Source organism: Dreissena polymorpha, chromosome 2 (assembly GCF_020536995.1).
Source record: "Dreissena polymorpha isolate Duluth1 chromosome 2, UMN_Dpol_1.0, whole genome shotgun sequence".
Classification (NCBI taxonomy): Eukaryota; Metazoa; Mollusca; class Bivalvia; order Myida; family Dreissenidae; genus Dreissena; species Dreissena polymorpha.
This window is the reverse complement of record NC_068356.1, coordinates 18,887,670-18,894,470: the sequence shown is the minus strand read 5'-3', so window position 1 is coordinate 18,894,470 and position 6,801 is coordinate 18,887,670. Positions and strand designations below refer to the sequence as shown.

The 6,801-nt window shown below is 36.2% G+C and overlaps 2 long non-coding RNA genes across 3 annotated transcripts in view; both read right to left on the bottom strand.

The window, feature by feature from the left end:
* Positions 1 to 967, bottom strand: part of LOC127866112 (uncharacterized) — a 6,691-nt gene extending 5,724 nt beyond the window's left edge. Inside the window, exon 1 of the long non-coding RNA XR_008042851.1 lies at positions 811 to 967. This is a non-coding gene — a long non-coding RNA (uncharacterized LOC127866112). The remainder of the gene's footprint in view (positions 1 to 810) is intronic.
* The window catches only part of LOC127866114 (uncharacterized), a 136,501-nt gene that overhangs the window by 110,555 nt on the left and 19,145 nt on the right, over positions 1 to 6,801 (bottom strand). The gene's annotated exons all lie outside the window — the stretch shown is intronic.

Genomic DNA, 6,801 nt, shown 5'->3' with positions numbered 1-6,801 from the left:
TTTAGAAGAAGAAAAACAACATCAAACCAACATATTTCTCAAGAAGAAATGCAAAATTTTGTGAATCATTTGAATATTAATAATTAGGGAACGCCTAAGAAGTTAAATATTCACAGTATTACTTGCTTTAAAGGCATATTTTTAAAAGTGTGTCTGTAACTCAATGGTTGTTTATTCCACTTATTTACTACTATTTATGAAATGAATGTATTTGCTGACTGTTACAACTAATTTCCATTAAACGTGTTTTACATGCGAAATTAGTTGATTGTTTATTTCAACTATTTTCCCCTACTCTGTGATAATAAATATGTGATTGTTTATACGCAAGTCTGTCTTAATATAAATTTGTAAACACGACGAGCCATAATTTGCTGAAGTTAATAAAATATTTGGGCCGTGCTCTGTGAAAAGGGGTTTCATGTAAAGCGTCGATCCAGAATAGCCTGTGCAGTCCGCAAAGGCTTATCAGGGATGACACTTTCCGCTGTTATGGTATTTTTCGTTTCAAGAAAGTCTATTCTTAGCAAAAATCCAGTTTAAGCGGAAATTTAAGCACATGCAGTAAACTCCATTTACGCAGAGCTCGGTCCATTTGGTATGCTATTTTCAGGGATACATTAAGGTGTTGTTTATAAGGTTTATAATATATCGATACACGTTCAAAATTTAATTCCATCGATTACATGCATTATGTTTGATGTATTTATCAAATTGAGAATGCAAACAATTTGTACAAAGTTTAAATTTTGTGATTTTATCAATAGCTTAACAACAATAATTAAAATAACTTAATGAAAAATAACTTACTGTTATTCCTTGTAACTTCAAGCTCCAAGCCAGCGACAAATATCAAGAACAGCTTTTGTTGATGCCCAATCAGCAAGATTGGAAGAAATCAAGTGTATAAGACGCTACCCGCACCCGGCCGTAATATATACCCTTAGGTACACCAGAACTTACCCACCGTGCGAACAATGCATTTTGAAAAATCGTGATCGACCCAGCAAGCGTAGTCACGATCTCCAGTCGACTGTGAGCAATTAGCGGCTGAAATTCCAAAAGCTGATGTAAATTTGTCCTTGTAAGGTATAGTTATGAAAAATGTAGGCCAAGCTGCAGAAAAGCAAAACATTAAAGCGACAGTGTTACTGTAAATTGTGTTGCTTAATAATTTTTTACTGTCTGCCATAAACATAAATTTTAAAGTAAATGAACATTTGAGTCTCTATAACGCTCAAAATCAACGAAAATTTCGTTAAGTATTTCGAAAAATAAAGTTTACACCTTATTAATCAGTGTTCCTTATAGCAATAGCCAAAATTTCAACGCTAGATGTGGTATGATTACATAGATTTTTGTAGATACAAAATGCTCGTTTTTATTTATTTGTGGCCACAATTAATTCTATTTTAATTTCCCGCGAATATATCTATTCATACGACACACGAACACCATGTTAGTGTTCATTTGTCGTATGAATAGATATGCAAAAAAATAATAAAAACGAGCATTTTGTATCCACAAACATCTATTTTACCAGACCACATATGGCGTTGAAATTTCGGCAATTGCCATAAGGAACACTGATTTTTAATTGGTTAAGTTCATTTTACGAACAATTGTACGAAATTTTCGTTGATTTTGAGTAGTAATGTTACTTTAAAGGGGCCTTTTCACAGATTTTGGCATGATATGAAGTTTGTCAGTAAATGCTTTATATTGATAAATGTAAACATTAAATTTTTATAGCTCAAGTAAAAAATCAAAAATAAAATTTAAAAAAGAAAAAAAGTAGCCCGCAGCAGGGCTCGAACCAGTGACCCCCGGAATCCTGAAGTAAAAACACTTTAGCCATCTGAGCTATCCTGCCAAGCATACATAGGTTGCGTATTTTATACGTTATATAAGCAATCCTTCGTAGTTTCACAAATTTAAACGACAACAACAGAACTCTCCAAATTATTCAATCGTTTCGCGTTGCAACGCTTTATAATTTTCAGGTTTTTGAATCGTCAAACGATGCATATAATGGCTATATTAGACCATGACAAATGTTCAGTAATACTGTTTCCTCACAAATATCATAACTAAACCGAAAATTTGCGAATCTGAAACAACTTTTTCGGCGTAAGCTGCATAAGCCAGCTTTTCACCTTAGCCTGACCTTTGTAAGTGTCCAATAAAATTCCAATAAAATTTCCCGCGGCTAGGTACGAATGAATACACTTCATTTATTCCATTGGCTGATTTGAGTATACCACCAGAACATTGGAAACATATCCGCGTCTTTGTAACACTGTTTTACTGTACGAAACAATTTTATCTCGAATGAAAAGGCTTAATAGATAGAACAGTTTTACACTCAATTCTCGACATCAATACAGTTTGTGCGTACACCTTTTTTATTTTCAGAGTATTACCAGCGCAAGAGCGTTTATACTTAAAAGGCTATGTTCTCATATTTAGTACTTACTTCCTTATTCCTGACAACATGTTAACATGTAAAAGTATAAAGAGCAATGGAAGCGAGGCCTCACTTTAAAGCATTGCATTTCAACCCGCGAGGTATATCGGGTCAATTCGCGGACATTCAGAGTTTATATACAGGTCATCACCGGAGTTGGCGGCCAGTAAAATAATCGTTATATAATAAAGACGCTATCCGTGAACTAGGTGACCTGGAATTTTCTTTAGACCAGAAATATGTTAAATGAAGATATTCAGCAATATAATTATGGTATGTAAATAATAGATTCTTAATGTGTTTTCAACAATACAATGATAAATATTATTGTTGATAAATTTAACAATAATTATTCGTCCATATTGCCTAATGTACTAAAGTGATATTATGAGCATGTAACAGTTTATAGGTGTCTATCGCAACCGTTGATTATTTTTGATGTTTCTACTTCATATACACTTATATTAATTAATGCAGCATCATCATACTAAAACAATATACCAGAAAGAGAAAAATAATGCATTTGAATATCAACCGTACTTTCGTTTGACAACTGATCATGCGTTTACGAGTTGAACCTAAATTTAGTTTTAGTGCAGATTTGTTCATACGACACAAAGACACGAAATTGTTTTACGGATCATTTCAGCTTACAGGACTGGGTGGGTCACGTAAGAATATCGAATATAAAATATATTTTTATAAACAACTGGTAGCAAGGTGAGTTGCAGATAATTAATCAGTAACCACATTTTAACTAACTATTTTGACCTGTTAATTCTTTTCAGCTCAATTCAACAGTGCAAAATGCCCATAATATCACTTTAAGCATTAGCACGATGATAATTGATACTGTTAATAATCGAATCAAATAGCAATGCCCGACAAACCACTAAAACAGGTTTGTTCGAAGAACGCGCCTATAAATACGGATACTTCTCGTGTGGCCGGTTGACTCATATGTTTAAATTGCACTTCCATTCTTCTTTTGGTTTTCTGTTTTGTATCTATATGTTTATGACCAGCAATATGTTATAATGTAAAATAAGCCGCGAAAACTCCCCGTAACATCCCGTACTGCGTGTGATGCAGCTAAGAACTGCACAGAAAAAGACATTCGCTATACTTGATCTCATTCATTAAACTATTTACGCCGTATATCTTTTTTAAAGATATTTCTTGTTTCAATTTTGTCAATTTACCAAACCGTGAAAAGATCCCTTTAACGAATTTAAATTTATTAATCCTTAAATACATTATTTATAAAAAAAAATATAATATTAGAACAAAAAAGACCATGCGCACCTCGCAGCCTGATCAAGACAGACATAATGAGACCACGATACCTTGCGTGAGTTTGAAGCGGACAGCGCAGCTTCGGACCAGACTACACATACACCCAGACTGGGCTTGATCTACGCTGACCGAAACGCCATAATATCCATTTTCGCATGACGCGGCTATGAAAGTTTGATTTAAATGTGTCGAAAGAAAACTGAATGTTAATCAAATATTAATCTTTATTTCGATGGTGAAGAAATAATAAGCCATGTGAGGAAACATATGATATGATCTCGCTTAGTTTACGGGTAATTGTTATCTACTAACACTATTCAAGAATGTACGTGCAGTTAATAACATACATATCATGCGGTGGTTGTGAGACTAACAAATGAAAGAAAAATAACAACAATTAAACCTTTGTTTTCAATTTCAATCTAAAAAAAGTAATTGTTCTAAAATAATTTCAGTTCAGAATATTCGTCTTACATTGTATATATTTTATTAACGATATTTGTTGTTTGCTATTGACGTTAACATGCGCGTTTAAATTGGTTCATGATCATGATCGGCGGTCTGGTCTGATCTGGTTTGCTAAAGGGATCTTTTCACGCTTTGGTAAATTGACAAAATTGAAAAAAGTTGTTTCAGATTCGCAAATTTTCGTTTTAGTTATGATATTTGTGAGGAAACAGTAATACTGAACATTTACCATGGTCTAATATAGCCATTATATGCATCTTTTGACGATTTTAAAACCTAAAAATTATAAAGCGTTGCAACGCGAAACGATTGAATAATTTGGAGAGTTCTGTTTTTGTCGTTAAATTCTATGAAACTACGAAGATTGCTTATATAAGGTATAAAATACGTCAAGGAAGTGAACTCGGCGGAATAGCTCAGTAGGCTTAAGCGTTTTTACTTCAGGACTCTGGCAGGACTCCAGGGGTCACTGGTTCGAAACCTGGTCCGGGCAATGTTCTTTTCCTTTTTTAAATTTTATTCTTGATTTTTTACTGGAGCTTTTACGACCCAATGTTTACATTTATCGATATAAAGCATTTTATTAATAAGTTAAAAAATGCCAAAATCTGTGAAAAGGCACCTTTAAATATAGAGTTGACAAAAATGTCGGTAAACATGCGGGTAATGACCCAGCAGTCTTGTGATCGTATCGATTTAGGTCCAGATCGTGACTCGAAAATAAAAAAACATTTTTTTCACGTGAGAAAAATAATTATTTCTTTTATGTTAGTTACTAAGGTTCGGAGTGCGTGAGAGTTTTCGCTGTTGTTTGTGTGTTAAACTGAACAATTTTATCCACCAAAATGACATGGCGAAAATCGCGTACTTTTGAAATAGCTTTCTCAACAAGGCGGGGGACACTATGCGATTAAAAGTTCGAAGTTGACACCGAGTAGATCCTTCTACACCCCTCACTCCCCAAAACAGACAGCGAGAGGCGAGAGGCGCGCGAGAGCGCGAGCGAGAGCGAGAGAGAGAGAGCGCGACGGCAGAGAGAAGCGAGAGCGAGACCAGAGCGCGAGCGCGAGAGAGAGAGAGAGCGCGAGAGCGAGAGAGAGAGAGCGAGCGAGCGAGAGAAGAGAGAGAAGCGAGAAAGAGAGAGAACGGAAATGAAACAACAAAACCTGAATAACAGGAAGAAAAAGCTCAGGCGTCGTACACTTCTATAGAAGCTATATCTTAACTCGGGATCTCTTCTCTCTCTCTCCTCTGCTCTCTATCTCTTCATCCTCTCTTCTACTCTCTCCCTCTCTACCTCCCTCCCCCCCCCCCCCCTCTCTCTCTAATCGCGATTCATCACACCAATTCGACAAACACGTACAACGTGAGCTTCTGCAGCGTTTAATTTTTTCAATGGAATGATTCACATAATGAAAAAAAAACGTACGAATAAACAAATAAACGAATGAATGAATGAATTACGGAAGGAAGCGACGGAAGGAAGGACGGAAGGGAAGGAAGGAAGGAAGGAAGGAAGGAAGGAAGGAAGGAAAAGGAAGGAAGGAAGGACGAAAGGAAGGAAGGCAGGAAGGAAGGCAGGAAGGAAGGACAAGGACAGGAAGGAAGGAAGGAAGGAAGAAGGAAGGAAGGAAGGAAGGAAGGAAGGAAGGAAGGAAGGAAGGAAGGAAGGAAGGACGGATGGACGGATGGACGGATGGACGGATGGACGGATGGACGGATGGATGGATGGATGGATGGATGGATGGATGGATGGATGGAAGGATGGATGGATGGATGGATGGATGGATGGATGGATGGATGGATGGATGGATGGATGGATGGATGGAACGAACGAACGCATTTATAAATAAATGAATAAATGAATTAATAAATGTAAGGATAAATGAATGAACGAAGGAATGAATGAACAAACAAACGCATTGATACACGAATGAATCAACCAACGAATGAACGCCTGGATAAATAAATACATCAATCATTCACTGAATCAGTTTATCAATCAACGAAGAACTAATGAGTGAACGCATGAATGGATCGATGAATAAATAATAAATTACCGTCTTTTCTAAGGATTTCCGTAAACGCTGATTTATCCAAACTTGTTTTTTCAATAAAAAAAACCCCTCATACCCAGATCTATTCGATCTCAAGGGGCCGTACAACAGATAAAGCGTCGTATCGACGCGAAACAATATTTTGGGAAACTACGAGGATTCCTTTTGTGGCTATAAAATACATCCGCTGAAGATATAAGCGTGGGTGGTCGAGTGGTCTAGACAGGAGGCTTTTTACTCCAGGAATCCAGGGGTCAGTGGTTCGAGCCCTGTTGAGGTTTACTTTTTTTCCTTTTATTAAATTGTATTCTTGTTTTTTTTTACAGGAAATTTTTAGTTCAAATGTTTAAATTTATCAATATAAAGTATTTAAAGCATTTAATGACAAGCTTCAATACATGCCAAAATCTGTTGGACGGCCCCTTTGAGCCCCATTCAGTTATATATTCATTCACAGAGACAATTACCTTGGAGGCACCCGTCCTATGTGCAACCCATCGGTATCAGGTATAT